Genomic DNA, 14894 nt, shown 5'->3' with positions numbered 1-14894 from the left:
TTACCTTATCTTCTGTGATAAAACATGTATTCTTCACTCAATTCAGAAAATTATTCTGGATGTGACCACTGGATTTTTAACATGAATTATAACCTCATGACAAAAAACAAATCACACTTCCATTTTTAATTGTGTTTTAGTAGAGACATTGCATTCCCTAAACATATATGTTATCTCAATTGTTTGAAATTGAGATAAAGACAATATTTGTCAATAGATTATGAAGTAAAATTGTATTTCAGAATTGTTTTTAAAACCCCAAATAAGTCACGGGTCAATTTGATCCGAGGGATACGAGGGGGTCCCAAAAGGGAAGACAATACAAGGGTTAAGACATCAGGACTTGCTAAATGATCGAGTAATCAATTCATGCAGGTTCCACAAATTCATGCTTTGGTGTCAAATTCAAAACACAGCAACAGAACTGAACGTAATCCATTATCATTCAGCCTCTCATGAAAAACATGGCCGGTGGTGGTTAAGTTAGCATTGTGTGGGCATTTTGGGAGAACGTGTTTACCCCAACCTGCAGAAAATTCTGCACTCCTGTTTCAGTCTCATCCACCGGGCCAAATATACTTTCACTGCCACGAATCCAATTGGCCACTAATGCATGGTAATACCCATGTCATGCACGTTTTGTTTTATGTGTTTGCATTTGTTCTTCTAATAACTAAGCTATGGCCGTGCATAACAGAGTTGTGAGGGTGCATTTGAATGAGAACCTTTGTTTTGATACAACTTGGTGACAGATCTGCATGCCTGCACATACTACCACAGAATCAGACCTTGATGGCCTTGGGAGAGTGTAGCAAAATCTATGGTAAAGTGTAATATCTAAAACCCCTTGGTGCTTTAAGAAGTATCATTAGGAGAGGTGTATCACTCCCAGCTGATAAGGTAGCTTGTTAAATAGGAATAGAGATGATGGCATAAGCATTTCTCGGTGCAGTCCAGCTCACCTCTCACTGCTAAAACAAGCGAAAATCCAGTTTAGAGGATGTTCAAAATTGAAATTAAACTTACACACATGGATGTAATTACAGGGCTGTAGTACTCAAGATGCTTTTCTGTTGTCTCCGCCTTGTCTTGGACTTGTTGGTATTTGGACTCAGACTTGACTCGGCCGTTGGACTCACCAAACAGTCTAGTTGGTCTTGACCAAGTCCATCACTATATTCTTTTGTTCTAAAGTAACTTCCCCCAGAACTAAAGCATTGGTGAAGCACGCTCGTTTAGAAAACAGGTGTTAGTTTAATTCAAAATCCATCTGGAACGGGCATTGAGATTGGTCACCTGGTCTACGCTTGGCTGCGTCATACACCTCAGTCATCAGGTAGCAATCCTTTTCAATTCGGCCACAGACACTATGTCAGCGAGCACTTTGTAATATGAATTCTTCAGGACAAGTAATACAATTTCTATTTTCAATTTCATGTAAACAATTCGGCTTGATTTGATCCTATAGCATGTTACTCTGCACTTGCTTTCCTTATTACAAATAAAGCAAAGTTATCATCTTGAAATAGAAGATATACTCTTCTCACATTACATCAATTATGAATGTAAGTAAGGGGTTTTGAAGAGGATTTGTTTTATTCTGTATCTCAGGATTAACTGTCTCTCATTTGGACTTGGCCTTGACTTGGACTTGAACTTCTTTGGACTTGATCTCGACTCAGTCTTGACTTGTCCTGTTCTCGGACTACAACCCCGACTAATTACTACTGAAATCTTTCTTTTCAGTTTAACCTAAAGTGTCAAATAGCTGCATTATTATAAAAACTGCTCTATTATCTTTGCTGTACTATTTGAGTGGAGATAGAAATGTGTGTTTGAAAAGGTCTTATCACTGAAATGGTTTCAGAGTTTTTAGGGTAAAGTAAGCTTTCTCCTGACAGGGCAAAGTGGGTGGTTGATTAAAAATACGTGTGTTAATGCTCTTTGTGTTGTTGCTGCTGTTATTGCCTGCGGGCTGGTAGTGAAGGTCGTTTTAACAACAGGTTCGGTATTACTCAACGCTAGCTAATGCAGTCCTACTTTCTGTCAGATGCATTCACATAATGTGTAATTTATTCTTGTTTAAACAGGAAGTTTAACAGCATTATTATCCTGATTTAGAGCAATTTTTTACCATTATTTGAAACTATGCAGCTTCATGTTAATGCCCTCATTTTCTCAAATGTTTTGATAAATAGGTTTGGCGCTATGATGAAATGTAGAATTACATATACACAAAGTAAAGGATACAATAACACTTGGAATTGTGCTAACCTCTGGGCCATGTGCAATTTGGGCTGTGTTGGGAAATACTTCAAGCTTTGGGTTGACAATAAATTGTGCATAATGTGTTGATACATTGCTTGATTTCTTGATTTGTTTTTTTAGGCTTTCCACGGCCAGTGGTTAAACATTGTGTACACTCTGAAAACAACAACAGTGAAACAGAGGACACATTTTTCTATTTGCATTATATGGGATAAAAACAACATAATTCTTTTTATAACAAACACACTTTTTATGTAAAACATATTTAACAACTGAAATATGCAATAAAACCTTACTTAGTGAGAAAAGAAGCTTGCATCAGGAATCTGACATCAACATGACACATTGGCAATCATGATGTCCAGAATGTAAAAAGAATAGAACATTGAAAGTAGGACTGGAGGGAAAAGTAGAAAACATTAGCCCAGCAGCCTGATTTCCAGATAGTAATAATAATACGAGACAAAAAAGCCGACAAGGGTTTTAGATCTCCTTTAGATCATCAATTAAAACTTTACCTTTAGCTCTAGGATGCATTTGTCGCTATCATTCTCACATTTTTAATCAAGCTTCTCAATCCAAACACAAGTGTGGATTGAGAAGCTTGTATATATATGCTGTATAAACAGCATGTTACAAGTATTTTATACAGTATGTTACAAGTATTTTATACCTTTGATTAATAAAAAAACAAAACTAGCCTACAAGTGTAGATGATGTTAGTGGTGTGCAAATGTTGTACACTACGTGCATTTGCGCAAATTTACCATTGTTCATCTAGAATTCTATCCTTTTATATTCAAATGTATGCTTGTTTTTCAAATGAACAATGTGTACAAAAAATGGCACGTTTAATGAACGCAAGAAAAAAACATAGGTACATGTGTATGTAGGATCTGAGATGATTGATGGTTTCAGTATACTTTCAAGAAGTGCCATCAACTCAACGACCCGGTGCTTGTGAGATGGTTGAGTTGTGTTTCGCCAGCTGAAAATGATTAACTCTCTAATTAAAAGTGAAGAGTACTCTGGCCTCTGCCAAATAATATTAAATCTTGTCCTCCTGCCCCGACTTCTTGTTGTAATTTGGTCAGTGTTGAAGATGACTGAGCTTCTTGGGACTTTAATTAAACTGAACCAAAACAAACATGGCTGAAATTGCATCTTAGTGTGGAGAGAGAGAGAGAGAGAGAGAGAGAGAGAGAGAGAGAGAGAGAGAGAGAGAGAGAGAGAGAGAGAGAGAGAGAGAGAATCTGTGAGCAGGATTACAAAACAACTAAACATCAACATGAAAAAAACATCTCTTGCTCCTGGAAATCGTTTTATGTTTCACCTGCAGCTCTCTATATCATTGAATAACCATCCACTACTGTGTGTGCATTGTGGGCTCAGGTAAAACAATTGCAAAAGTTAAAACTCTGTTCATAGAAAGTCAGATACACAGAAATTGGTTATGTAAGGTATTTGAGCCAAAACATTTTAGCAAAAGACACATAATCAGTCCATTAGCCACAGCAGGTCGAGTGAACATTCTGGACACTCTGGTTTATTGTTTTGTCTTCGGACCAACAGCAGAGCAGGGCTTTAAGACTCAGCTGATGGAGCCAGACCATGCTAACCAAAAAGAACTGATCCAACAGACCTGTGTGACAGTGACTTTTACTGCGGGATGATTATTTACCACAAGTAGCTGAAAAGTGTCTTTGAAGATCAACAAAGAGAATCAACCTCTGCCAACAGATTTAAAAGACATGTTTCAAAGTCAACGTGTTTTCATTGTAACATAGGCAGCAGAATTACAAGATGTGAATGTGAAAAATGTGTGATGTAGTCATGTTGTCTGGAACCATTGTCTGGATGCATTTTTTGTAAAGCAGTGTTGACAGCTTTGTTCAAAACAATCTGATCACAGTGGTTTTGTGGTTTGTGCTCTATCATCTCCTGGCTTCACCTCTGTGATTTCACTCTGAAAGCAACAAAGCAGGGTTGCTTTCACAATGTTCTAAAGTTTTACTGAGACACACAAGGATACACACATTTTCTAACAATTGCTGACGTGAGATGACATGTAGTTAGATTAGAAAGAGAGTCAGGATGGACAAACGGACTAGCTCAAGGTTGGTTGACACATAAATCTTCAGGAAAGAAAACAGTGCTACAATTAAGATGAGAGAAGCTTTCATCAGAGTTCTCACGGAGTAGAATGTACCATTCACAACAAGCTGTTGTTAGAGCCATTATCTTCAATGAGACTCAGTTCTGCAGAGGAGAACGGCAGGTTGAAGGTACAGTGCTGTATTTTAACTCTTTAGAATTTCTCTAAAAGAATAACAAATAAAACCCCAAAAATATACGAATTCATTTGTTTTTAAATTCCACTCTGAGGATTAATAAATGTGTTTTTATCTTATCTCATCTTCACTTTATTTAGCAAAATGATCCAACATTAAATGTAAATTGCACCCTGGCCATGTGTTTTCTTAATGTGTTGTGGTCCATTTGCATGTGCTTTCTGAAGTTGCAGTGCAGTGGACTCTCAGTGCCACCATAGATTTTGATCAATGGGATGACACCCATGTGTGAGTTTAGTAGTCTCTGCCCTATGGAAAGAAAAATAAACCTGGGTCTTTACTATCAAAGTCTGGTCTTTACCACACACGTTTTTGGAAGTGTGCCATGCCTTGATTAAAAGAGATTTAGCTGAGCTCGGACAAAATGTTGGTCACCAGGCTGGAGAAGGATAATCATTTACAAAGAGTTTGGCCTTCATTAATCCACTTTTGAGGAAATTCAACACAACTGTTACCATATATCAAAAATCCATCAAAGAGCAAGTAATATTCCAGGAGTCTGAGGATCTACAAGCCTCTCTAGTGGACAAGTCAGGATAATGGTTTGTGAAGTGAAGCTCAACCAAAGGTGGGTCATGCAGCAAGACAATGAGCTACACCCCAACCCCCCCACCCACCCACACCCACACACACACACACACACACACACACACAGTCTACAAAAGAATGGTAAAAGCCAGACAGAAAATGTGGGTTTATGTAATATAATTATCAGCAGGGTAGGGATATAAGTTATTGCATGTCAAGGGGGTCACACCAGGTACTCAAAAGGTTCACATACTTTTTTTCCAACAAAGATATTTAATGTTGGATAAAACACATATGTTTTATGAAAAAAATAAATGTTTTTCTCCTTTCTTCATTCTCTCTAGATACACCTTTCCTCTTTTGTTTGAATGTACATGTGTTCAGTTCTCTAAAAAACAACTATTTTAAAAAACGCCTGTGATTACTGGGTGTTTTCTGAAACAGGAACATGAATCTTGGCAAAACTATAATTTTCACAGTACATCTTGCCAGCATGTGATGACAAAAGCATCAATTTGCTAGGTCTTTAATGCTTTTTAAGAGACAAATGTAATATAACTCATTTCTTTGTTGATCTTAATCTATTGTAGTCTGTTATTTTGCAGCAGTTAGTCAGGTTAAAGTCTCAGCTGTGTAAACTGGACTTCTTCACTTGTACTTTGTCGTGACCAGGAGTCATGGAGGAGTTTGTCTCAGCTCATTTGTTTTTGTGGATAGACCTCTAATCACATGCACATGCACACAATTAAGCAAAACCTGGAAACACGCACACAGAAAACTACACAACACAGACCAAATGATCCATCAAATTACTGAAAGGGAAGCAGGACAATGTGTTTGTTTATCCTCAAGATCTGAAACAAATAAATGGCCACTTTATCACAGTTGTCCTTAACGCACACAACCATCCATTAATTTCGCAGAACAACAGGCAAACACAACTTTGTACAGAAAGTAAGGACAGTTGTGTTAGTGTAGATTATTTCTCTGTGGTAACAATGCTTTTTGGCAACAAATCTTTAATTGCTGGAATGCCTGTTTAATTCCCTTTCAAATAATGTCCTGTTTGTAAGGAACATGCATTTTTGACATCAGCTTATTCTGCCACTGACTCGTCTGGTTGGATGATTGAAGTTTGAAAAAACAAGACACATTGGCCATTTAAGAACTTGTTCGTTTCACAAACAGGAGCCTCATTAGTGTGTAGAAGAACCATACACAGCCAGAACTGCCTGGCTCCTCCTCCTCATGCTGGTCACCAGCCTGGGGGCTGTTTCACAATAGCAGAATTCATAAATCCGGGATAATCAATAAAGCAAGACTTTACCTAGTCTGAGCTGTGCAGCCTGGCTTGGTGTGTTTCACGAAGGCCAAGCCAGGCTGAGGAGGAGCCACTAGGTCGAGCCAGGCTGAAGTAATTTGGATAGATGCACGGTCACGGCTTTTCTTCACAGACCACATTGTCGATAACAAGATTAACTGATGCTAAAATGGAGAATATGCATTGTACATACTTTGTAAAGATTGAGCAGCAGCTTCTTGTGGAAGTGTGGTGACGTGAAACATGTAATTTGTGAAAAAGAAACACGGCCCCTGTAATGAAACAACGAGAGAAAGCGTGGACCGACGATCGTGGACCGACTGAATGCGTCGAAGGAGCCAAAAAATATACATTTCCTTACCACTGCTCTGAATTGAAACCATCTTAATCACACATTCAAGGATCAGGCTACTAATCATTTGCACAATTTTTCCATTATAGTCAATGCAAGTAAGCAGAAGATAATGTTACTCATGAAATTTACCATGAAGATCCATTTTTTACAGTGCTAGGATATGATGCATAAATGTTTCTTTCATTTTTTTCTTCCCTCTTTCTCATGGGCTAAAATATAAATTAACTTCCACTGCTTGCTGTTAATATAAAGCGTGCAAATGTTCAATGACGCATAGAATGGTTTCAGTTAAGAGCAGTAGTTCAAAAATGTATATTTTTAGAATTTTATCTTTCAGTTGGTCCGCTATTATCTGCCCCACTTTTCCTCACATTTTTTAAATAAAAATAGTATTTAGTTAGTAGTAGTTATAGTTAACATAGTTTTGCTTCTTCACATGTTACATGCTTTGCTCCCTCGTGTACACGGAAAAGATAGACACTGAAGAAATTGGTCTCTAAATACTAGAAAGTGATACATTTTATGCCATTTTAAACATTATTGTAACAGAGTGTAATCATCAGTTATTTTCCCCCAGCAAAATACAAAGTCAAAACCCACTGAGGTGTCCTCCCCCTGTTGTTACATGACTGTAGACTAGTACACACTATGTAGGTATTGGTTCAGTGAACTAAAACTATAATTTGGGAGGCTTGTACAATGAGGATATGTTCTTCAAATTTAACAATCCTCCCAAATTATAGTTGTTAAAGAATACAACAACATTAATCAACTAAAATAATTTAAGGTGCATTGAGGTGCTTCCGCTTTTGTGAAACTGAGTCAAGGCTAAATTAAGTCAGGATACCTGGGAAATCCCGGCTTTATCCCTCATCTTGGTTTTGTGAAATAGCCCTCTGGTCACACACTGCTGTGGGATGGCCTCCCATTCTTCAACCAGCATTTGTTGCAAGTCCGCCAACGTGGTTGTATTGGTCACTCTGGCACTATCAGCACGCTCAAGCTGATGCCACAAGTATTCGGGTTGAGGTCAGGACAACTAGCAGGCTTTTCCATCCTCTCCACTCCCACATTCTGGAGGCAGTTTCTGATAAACCCCGCCCTGTAGGGTCGAGCCTTGGTCCCAGACTGTGGAAATATGGGATTGCCACTGGTTGCAGAATAAGGCACCTGATTGGCAGCACCTGGGGGATACCCCCAGAAGCTCAAAACATGACTCAATAGCAACAGCAAAGAAAAGGAAAGCTGTTTGGCATTAAGAGAGACGATTTGGCAACTTTTACATGGGCGCTACCCACATACTCAGATCTGCTGCTCATCCTACAAATGGATGTTTCGCACAAATGTGACATCATTTGAAAGAAAACTAAGCAGGCTTTCCAACAGTGTGCGATTTATTGCCAAAAAGCATTGTTACCACAGAGAAATGATCTACCAAACACAAATTTCCTTACTTTGTTTGCTAAGATTAGATACAAATGTTTGCCCCACAGTAATAGTCACATTTCAGGAAAAGTGATGAATCATTGGTGCTCCAAGTTTGTATTTAGAATCTTGAAAACGAAATTACATTTGTGCCGATGGGAAGTCTGAGGTTGATTTGAGTGATACTATGCATGTGTCAGTGCTCTCTGTAACTGCAAAGTAATAACTTCAAGCTAAGTTTGAGCTGTTGGGTGGTTTATTTAATGGGTTCAGAGAAATCCACTTTTAAAAAGTTAGGTTTAGAACTATTAATTAATTGTTGATGGGTGCAACTTCAGGACAGTGGTTAGTATTAGCTCTTAGACCAGCCTGTGGTACTACTGATTTCACATTAAGACAATGGCCTTCTTATTTTTTCAGTCTTCTGTGATCTGGTTCTCTTCCAGCATTTATAAGTGATCAGTTTTGCTAACTTCAAATGGCTGTTCTCACTGTACAGTGCTTCCGTTGCTACTAATTTCACTGATGATGTGCAGACATCCAGTGCAGTGATTTCCTGTTTGTTTGCTCCTCAACCTCCCGCCCCCAGCCTGAAGCTAGATTATATAAGTGAACTCCCTTCTGTCATCCTTGGCCTCTCAGGTCCACTAGTTTTGCTCTTTACAGTTTGAGTCACAAAACAAAACTGTCCTGTAAAACTACAGCGGTGCCCATCTGCCATAGATCTGCAGTCGTTGTGTCTGCTTTTAAATCTTACTGACTATTTACCATTTTATGATTTATCCTCTGCATTGCTGCCTAAATTAACTCCGGTGCCTCCATAACTCTGCTGCTAGTCTGCTCACCCATTTCTGCTCCCGTGAACCACCACTTACGCCCTGTTCCACAGCAGATCCAATTATAAAGTCATTCTCCTAACTCACACAACCTTTCATAAGCCTTCTCCATCGCGGCCCCCTCCCTCTGGAACTCTCTCCCCGGACACATCCGAGAATGCACCAATTTGCCTATGTTCCAATCACAAACAAAAGTCACCTTTTAAGAAATACTTTTAATGTCTGTCTTAGGTGTTTTTTAGTCTGTTGTTTTTTGGGATCATTTTAACTTATATGCAAAGTGTCTTTGAGTGCCCTGAAAGGGCTCTTTACATAACATGTATTATTATTAGTGGTAGTAGAAGAAGTCTTCTTTTTTTATAATATTGCTGTGTTACTGGTTTACAAAACAATCCTAACCCAACGCCAACTTTCTGTTTGTGTTTGATATGGTGTCAAAATGTAGCCTACGTATGCAATGCATTCAGTATGAAGAATAATTAGTTAGTCATTGTTTCCTTTCAACTGCAGGGTTGTATGTACAATTTTGCACACAATATTTTATTTGGCACCAAAAACTGGAAGAATCCGGCATTAGGTTGCATTAGTATGCTCCAATTCTAATACGTTACAGTCATTCTCTATTTGAATGACCATAGGCTGACAAGTTATATAATTATTATTGCCTATTTAAGTGCTCTTTGGCCTTAACTCTCATGAATTTCTACTGTCTCAAGTGTTGTTGTTTTCCAGCAGCGTGCGAAGTGCTGTCATATCTTCGAGCGTCTGTCAGCACTCAGCAGAGTGCTCCTCATTCAACTGGATCAACTAGTCAGACCACTTAATCTTTCTCAGTCTGCTCATCTCGCTCACTTCTAGAATGAAAGAAAGTGGTTAGGTTTCCAAATGGTGCAAAAGTACATGTTACTTGTTATTTGTACACATTCAAATGATGACACAGGCAGACCATTCAATCATTTTTAGCATTTTTAAAACAGTTACATACTAAGAAAATCCATGTCAATCGGGTCCAGTTTTTGATGTCACCTTCACTTGAAAACAAATGAAGCCAAACTGCAGATCACTCCCATCTCTGTGTCGGTGCATTCAATGCAGATATTCAAACAGACAGATGGAGAGAGAGATGTGAGTTCTTTTCAGTCCAAGCACGTTGCTTTTTAGGGTCCCTCTCTCCCTCTTGTTGACAGTTTGTTGGCAACTCTGGTTAGGTGGGAAATTTGATTATTTCTTTCCAAAAATAGGACTTTTTTTCCACTGTGACCGCCTTGTGGTGTGATATGCCCAAATTGAAATCGTTATCTATTGATGGAAATCTTTTTTATACTCGTCTAAACAACAAACAATATACAAGACAATTTCAAACACCTTTCTTCTGCTCTGCTGAGTAATTGATCATTATTGCTGATTACAGTTGCTAGGATGCATTTCTTAATACTTTGGTCACTTTTTCTAAATTCTTTACACAGTTCTCTTAAGCAACTCTCAGCTCGGCACAGCTGTTCATTTTACATTCACAATGCACTAAAACTACCAATTCACTTCATACATGTCTCAAATTAACTCCTTCTCCCATAACAGTAGCAAAAGTTAACAGCCAACAAACACACTTTGTACTTTACAAAACAATGACCTAAAATACACTAACAACAGGTGTCATTATACAATGTTTTCTTATGTAAAACAAGGACACGTCTCAACTGTTTCAAATTCACTGCAAAATACAGTATGTTACTGGAATGAATCAGACATGATGCAGTATGCTTTAATATATTGTATGTTGTCTTTTATTTGCACTGAGTAATTCCAAAATACAAGAATTTGTTCACACCATCCACTGATACAGATACAATAAGAATGCTAATCTACATCGGTCTTCTGCATTTGGCCACAGGTTCTTATCCACATCACATCTTATAAAATCTAGGGCAATTCATCTAGGAAAGAATCTTCTGGCATGCCTGATCCATCACTGGCAATCTTCTGCTGATATGTCCAGGCATCCAGCATTCATTGCTTCTAGGAGGGAAATTTGATTATGTGTATGGTGGTCATAACCCTTCCACCTCCATGAGGGAAAAAAAATCCTCTATGGGGTTGAGGAATGGAGAATAAGGTGAGGGGGAAAGTGACGCTATTCTGGGATGGGCTGCAAACCACTGTGGGACTGCACGGGAGTGGTGAAATGCCACATTGTCCCAAACAATTATAAATGTTGGCTGATTTCTTCTCTCTGCATCCATTTTCACAACTAGCACAACCCTTTCATAGAGATCATGCCGGAATGCAAGAGACGCTCAGTGTTGTATGGCTCAATTAGTGGTGTTTGCAGCAGCAGTTCATCAGTGGGTGTTGCTGTGCTCATTGTGATGTTGGCACCCCTCTGGACCGGGACATCCACCGTGGCACTCTTTCCAATCACATTCCTTCCTCATTGCTGTGTTTTGGCCAATTTGAAACCCGCCACATCCACAAAGATGAAAATGTGGGGTGTTTGTCTGCCTTCAATCTCCACGACTCATTAAAATAAATCCACAAGGCAAAATAAGAGTTAGGCTTTTGCAGTAGCAATCATTACCAAAAATGTATGTCTTTGTGTGTGTTCTGTATTTTACAGTATTGTGATCTTACCTGGACATATTGGTTCCTGAGTTGCCTGACACGTTCAGAGCTCCTCTCAAAAGGCACAGTATACAACTGTTTCATCCTGACCGGATGTTTTTCAGGACTTTAGAAATAGTTGTTATGCTTACACTGGGAATATGTTCAAAAGTAACGTTGTCTGCCAAGACTCTGTGACGAATCTCAGTGAGTTTTATGCTGTTGTTTCTGATGACCTTATCAACCATGGCAGTTTCCTGCACATCAGTGAACATCCTACATCTCCTACCTGTGTGAGGTAGCCGTTGAGTCCTAAGCAGAAAAGCAAAAGCAATTACACACAAGTGGGCTCAGATGCCATGCAGAAAACAAGTTACCTGTTGGTTTGCTGGAAAACTCTAACAATAGATGCCACTGTTGTGCACTCTCTCACCAGCCTCTCTCATTGAGAGACCATGATTGATTACATGATCAATTACAGTAGCTCTAATCTCATCTGAGACTAGAGCTCTTAATCTTCTTCTTCTTCCACCATGAATGTGAATTCCTCACCCCCTCTCAGCCACTCTTTATCCTCTTTCTGCCAAAATTCTATCTCCGGCTGGGTCCGTGTTTACGTCACAACACAAAACTATTCTGAGGTTGTATCCTTTTGTAATGAAATTGAAAGAGTAACATGTGTAGGTGTTCAGCCACATGAGAATCCGCTGTGGTTAGTTCAATTGTTTTCATAGCATTTGAATTTTTTGATTCAAAATATAGTTTATTACAATATTACTGAAGAAATGTAGCAAACTGCTGTCTTATTCAATTTTTTATTCCGTTGTTCTTTTGAACTTAAGTTCAGTTAACAGCTTTTTGGAGAACAGTATGTTAGCATGTGCAAATTGGCCTGTAGGTATATAGAGTTTTGGCGAATGTTGCATTGTGAGAAGTGAGAAAAGAATGAATGTAATTTGAAAGATGTAGTCACTGTATGCATTTTGTGCCAAAGCAATGACAAAAGATCAACAGTTTAGCCCACATATACTTCGGTTGTGCTCATTTTGTGAAGAGTTTTGAAAAAGTGACCCAAGTATTGAGAAATGACCACACAATAGACACATAGCAGGCTCTCTCATCCACATATGCCACACATGTATTCTTCGGTCCTGAGTCTCGTGAACAACTGTGATTGTTTTCACATGCACTCATGATGACATTCTATGAAAACACTCTCCCGTCTTCTCCCCTCCTCTTACGCTGTCCCTCCCTCCCCTCCTTCGTGGGTTGAAGTAGGTGCACAAAGTGCAGAATTAATCCATTTTAATTGACAGGTTCCTGTTGCACTGTGGCCTGGCTGCGTGCAATGGGTAATGCATGAGGGACCTACCTGATTTGGTGTCCAATGAGGAATGACGTGTGTGCATGTGCATGTGTGTGTGTGTGTGTGTGTGTGTGTGTGTGTGTGTGTAAGCACATGCATTATCTCTCCTAACCTGGCTTTGAATGAGCACTGGCAGAGCCAAATGTCTATCAGATGATACCTTGCATGTCAGAGTCTGTTTGTGAACTCATTTGGCTTTGACTGTGTGCTTCAGCGGGCTGGAGTTACGAACAACATCCCATATGGAAACACGTCGCTTTGTTTCTGGAAATGGTCAGTTTCCAAATCATGATCTTAATCACTGCCAAACAAAGTGCAAATAAAGCAGATAAGATCATGTTGAAAAGGGGGATTTTAAAAAGGAAGTTTAGATAACACGGAGAAGCCGAATGAACACAATGGCATTATTTAGAGGATTAAAGTGAATGCAGGTAACAGAAATTGGGAAACGTTGTGATAAGAATGTGGTATTGAGGTCCAGATGCATGTTAAATTGAATCTTCAGAATCTCTGAAACACATCACACCACTGGGTTGTGGCTAATAGCAAAGGCTGAGATAAAGAAGTGGATTTGCATTAAACATAAATGAATGAATGATGACCATGAATTATTCCTGTGATGAGGGCAGGCTCAAAGACAGAAAGGAAGTGTAGAAGCAGTCTGTGCCATTTTGTTTTTTTCTGCTGAGTTAGCTTTCAGGAGTCACTGTTGAAAAAGGTGAGACTGGGCTCTGCTTCACCCACCTGTAGGGCTGTCATGGTACAGTTTTTTTTCTTATTGCAGTGAAGAAGCAATGTATCACAGCAGTATGGCGGTTAACCAGTCAGAGCGAGAATGGCAAGTGAGTGACGTCAGTGGCCGTGGGGTTGCACACGGAGTAAAGAGAGAGGATAGAGTTTAGCAGAGTTAATTTAAAGTGATTAAAAAGTGAACAATACAACAATAAGATAGAGCTTCTCAAGAAACAATGGCTTTATCGATTGTCAATGCTGCCGGTAAAGTGAATGCAGATACCCCTGAAAAAACTTTGCTATCAACATCAACATCAACACATGTTGCGTGTAAAAAAAAAATGCAGCACAGTGTTTCCATTTCAGCTCAATGTGAGTCTTTCCTGAGTTTTGCTGTCATTTAGGACCACAACGTTTTCTCTCATCTCTGTTGATCCATTCCACAGACAGTTTAGAAAGCTCTTTTGTCAATAAAGTAATATATAAATAAAACAGTTTGCCAACAATGCCGAGTGCAGCCCGTCTAGCAGCTGAAAAGACAGAGAGCAGAGAGGGTGACTCGGCAGTTTGCTGACTCGTTGCTCTCTCTAAAATATAAGCTGCTCCGTTTTAGGCTACGAAACATGCATGCAGACTGAAAGTCAACCATGCCGTTTTATCACAACGAAGCTATGAACAGAAGGACACTTCGGTAGCTGCTAAGCTAATGTGCAGTGGTAAGCACTGCAGCATTACCGTTAATGTGTCTACCTCAGCTGAGAATGGAGAAGTGTCCTTGCCTTTCCTACTGTGTATTGCAGTAAGCGTTACCTGTAGAATGTCATTAGAATGTTTTTTGCGGTGATGATGATGATGAGCTCAGATCCGCGTTACCTGACGGTATTGCTGTAATGCGGTAACAGTCCCAGCTTTAACCACCTGTGTACCCACTGATGACACTCAGCACCTCAGAGTGATGGCACCAGTGTGTTGTCTGAGCAACAAATCACACATTAACACATTAACGGCATATTCATTGAAATTTGGGCTGTCGCAGCAGGATGCTGATAGAGACATGACAATAAAGAAGATGCTAGAAATGCACTAGAGGGAGAGAGCAAATAGAGGAGGTGTG

At 39.3% G+C, this 14894-nt stretch overlaps 2 long non-coding RNA genes across 2 annotated transcripts in view; one reads left to right on the top strand and one right to left on the bottom strand.

Annotated features, from left to right (window-relative positions):
* Positions 1-8203: 8203 nt before the first annotated feature.
* LOC117951590 overlaps positions 8204-14894 on the bottom strand; it is a 9193-nt gene continuing 2502 nt past the window's right edge. Inside the window, exon 3 of the long non-coding RNA XR_004658216.1 lies at positions 8204-8276. This is a non-coding gene — a long non-coding RNA (uncharacterized LOC117951590). The remainder of the gene's footprint in view (positions 8277-14894) is intronic.
* The window catches only part of LOC117951592, a 16558-nt gene continuing 15454 nt past the window's right edge, over positions 13791-14894 (top strand). The window contains exon 1 of the long non-coding RNA XR_004658218.1: positions 13791-13802. This is a non-coding gene — a long non-coding RNA (uncharacterized LOC117951592). The remainder of the gene's footprint in view (positions 13803-14894) is intronic.

The sequence above is a fragment of the Etheostoma cragini genome, chromosome 10 (genome assembly GCF_013103735.1).
Source record: "Etheostoma cragini isolate CJK2018 chromosome 10, CSU_Ecrag_1.0, whole genome shotgun sequence".
NCBI classification, from domain to species: Eukaryota; Metazoa; Chordata; class Actinopteri; order Perciformes; family Percidae; genus Etheostoma; species Etheostoma cragini.
This window is presented reverse-complemented; position numbering and strand designations above follow the sequence as displayed.